Genomic DNA, 3,783 nt, shown 5'->3' on the forward strand with positions numbered 1-3,783 from the left:
TGACAGGGATACAGGCGAGATAGCTGGTAATAGGGAGAGAAGAGATGATTAGATATAGATAGGGACAGAGAGGGTGACAGGATAGAGGAGAGATAGCTGGATATAGGAGAGAAGAGAATATTAGATATCGATAGGGAGAGAGTGGATGACAGGGATAGAGGAGAGATAGCTGGAAATAGGGAGAGAAGAGATTATTAGATATAGTTAGGACAGAGAGGGTGACAGGAATAGGGAGAGATAGCTGGATATAGGGAGAGAACAGAATATTAGATATAGATAGGATGAGAGATGGTGACAGGGATAGAGGAGAGACAGCTGGAAATAGGGAAGAAGTCGAATTATTAGATACAGATAGGGAATGAGAGAGGGTGACCAGGGATAGAGGGAGATGGCTGGAAAGAGGGAGAGAAGAGATTATTAGATATAGACAGGGAGAGAGAGGGTGACAGGGATAGAGGAGAGATAGCTGGAAATAGGGAGAGAAGAGATTATTAGATATAGACAGGGAATGAGAGAGGGTGACAGGGATAGAGGAGAGATAGATGGAAATAGGAGAAAGAGATTATTAGATACAGATAGGGAATGAGAGAGGGTGACAGGGATAGAGAGAGATAGCTGGTAATAGGGAGAGAAGAGATATTAGATACAGATATGGAAGGATCAGAGAGGGTGGCAGGGATAGAGGAGAGATAGCTGGAAATAGGGAGAGAAGAGATTATTAGATATATATAGGGAGCGAGAGGGTGACAGGGAGAGAGGAGAGATAGCTAGAGATAGGACAGAGAGATTCTTAGAAGAGTAGTAGCTAGAGAGCTGAGAGGCGTCGACAGGGATAGAGAGAGATAGCTGGAGATAAGGGACAGACGAGTATAGATAGAAGGAAAGCGGAGATAGCTGCAACTAGGGCAATAGGGAGAGAAGAGATTATTAGGTATAGATAGGGAGCGAGAGGATGACAGGGATAGAGGAGAGATAGCTGGAGATAGGGACAGAAGATATTATTATAAGATATAGATAAGGAATGAGAGAGGTTGACAGGGATAGAGGAGAGATAGAGGAAAGAGAGAGAATTATATGTAGACTAGGAATGAGAGGGGTGAAGGATAGAGGAGAAATAGATGGAAATAGGGAGAGAAGATATTATTAGATATAGATGGATGAGAGAGGGTGACAGGGATAGAAGAGAGATAGATGGAAATAGGAGAGAAGAGTTATTAGATATATATAGGGAATGAGAGAGTGTGACAGGATAGAGGAGAGATAGGTGGAAATAGGGAGAGAAGGGATTATTTGATATAGATAGGGAATGAGAGAGGTGACAGGGATAGAGGAGATATAGATGGAAATAGGGAGAGAAGAGATTATTATATATAGATAGGGAATGAGAGTGGGTGACAGGGATAGAGGAGAGATAGCTGGAAAGAGGGGAGAGAAGATTATTAGATATAATATAGGGAATGAGAGAGGGTGACAGGGATAGAGGAGAGATAGTGGAAATAGGAGGGAGCGAAGGGATTATTTAATATAGATAGTGATTGAGAGAGGGTGACAGGGGATAGAGGAGAGATAGCTGGAACTAGGGAGAGAAGAGATTATTAGATATAGATAGGGAATGAGTGAGGTTGACAGGGTTAGAGGAGATAGCAGAAGAAGGAGAACGAGGTGAAGTCTGGAGGGTGAAATTTTCAACGCTTCTCCTTCACAACTGAAGACTTATAAAACTCTCAGCACTGCCGTATCTATAAGGGCCTTCACTTCTAACCCATTAACTTGGGCCTAACTATAGATTTGTTTATTCCATGGGCCAAGGCAGCAGAAACTGATGCACTAACCGCCTATCTAAAGGCTGAATAGTCGCAGAGAAGGCAATCGATTTACAAACACGTGCATAATGACCTCTCTTGCCGCATTTACTAAACACAGCCTCCCGAGCAGGACACTTCAGACGAGGGAGCCGGGCGTTCCGCAAAAATAACACTTCTGAATCCTAGAAGCAACAGCTGCCGAAGTAGAAACTGTTTCGGAGTCTGCTAAACCACTCCTATTAAGTCACATAATCCTTTTCATCCGGAACTGCCGAACCACATTCGCAGGCCGATTAAAAAGAGCCTAAGAATCCGAACTTCTCTGAGCCAAATCCACGTAGAGGCTAGCTCAAAAGCACTCTTGAGATCCAAAGTCTTATTTTCTAATAACCACTGACGAATTGATCTAGACAGTAATCCATTAATAAATTCATCCCGTACCGACTCTTCCTTATTATTCTTCTGCCGACACAGCCTTATAATTACAGTTAGCACCAAGGTGCGGAGCATCCAAAGATTCTCCCGCCTGCTGCCCAGGGCAGATAGAAGGTAATGTGCAAATACCTTTCTTTGGTTTAACAAAAATCTTTTCCAATATGGCAATAGCCAATTCGTAAGTTTCACAGTCCAAGATATACTTATACACATCCGGAGCAATGTAGTTGATCAGTGTATTCAACTTATTTAGAGACGCTTGATCCAACACACCCAAAAAAGTTTTTAAATGTACGATACCAATGTTTCCATTTATCATCACTCCTTCAGAATTAGTGTCAGCATTAATACGTTCCAGTTGAAGATATCGTTCCATTATAGCAAAAGGTTAATAAATTGAAATAAAGAGTAGATTGCCTTTCTAATCTAGGCTTTATTAACCTTAAATAACCAGCAGCACATCTTCAACACCCATTCCCAACCAAAGCTGTAGAGAACTGAATTTAAGATGGCCACCACAAATCACATGACATCAACTACCATGAGTTTACAGCATATATTTCAATGCAGGAAACAGGCAACCAATTACAATGCTTCTTTATAAAACAAGAATAATCACCACAGCGGGCACTCCTAGAGTCGAGTGAGGGGACGAATGACCAATCCTACGCTTCGGTGACCTGACGGTCGGCCAATCGGTGCGTGTGTGGGCGGGCCTTATTGTTCTGAACCGAGGTGAGTCGCCGCCATCTTGATTCCAAACTTTTCATTTATTTTTCTCACTTTCTGCGTGTTTCTTTTCAAATCTACATTTCCAGCAGAAAAAAAAGTTGCTTTTAAAACACAAATTGTTTTAAAAAAGTTAATTAATTGTAAATCTTTTCTCTAACATCTAGAATTTTCCGACCTTTCACCGTTTTTCTAGGCCTGTAAGCCTGGGCCTCTGTTGCCCAGCCACGCCCGAGCTAGGCACCTCCCATCGCACTGAACAAGCGGCTCGCGATCGCCGCCATCTATGTGAAGGCTGGAGGGGGTAGGCCTGAGCTGAGCATCGCCACCGCCCCCATCTTAGTAAAGGCGGGTGGGGCAGGAGTCAGCGCGCGTGACTTGAGTCCTGCCAGGCCTCACGCGGTAGGTTGCGCGGCGGCACCTCTATCTCTGCTCTGCGGTGCACGGGAGATCGGGCCTCGGGAGATCGGGGGGGGGTGGGCGAGACTCAGGAGATTGGAGCGAGGCGGGGCTCGGGAGATCGGGACTTGGCAGATCGGCGCTCGGGAGATCGGGGGCGGGGCGCGGGGCTCGGGAGATAGGGCCTCGTGAGATTGGCCTCACGAGCGCGGGGCCCGGAACATCGGGGGGCGGAGTTCGGGACTTCCCCTCACCCCCCCTCTCCCCCTCCTCACCCCTCTCCCCTCACTCCCTCCTTCCCCCTCTCCCTCTCCTCCCCCCTCCCCCTTCTTCACCCCTCCCCCTTCTTCCCCCCTTCCCACCTTCCCCCCTCCCCCTTCTTCCCCTCCTCCCCCTCCTTCCCTCTCTCCCCGTC

This window comes from Somniosus microcephalus, unplaced genomic scaffold (genome assembly GCF_052327205.1).
Source record: "Somniosus microcephalus isolate GS21.2 unplaced genomic scaffold, FLI_Smic_1.0 unresolved_chr5, whole genome shotgun sequence".
Classification (NCBI taxonomy): Eukaryota; Metazoa; Chordata; class Chondrichthyes; order Squaliformes; family Somniosidae; genus Somniosus; species Somniosus microcephalus.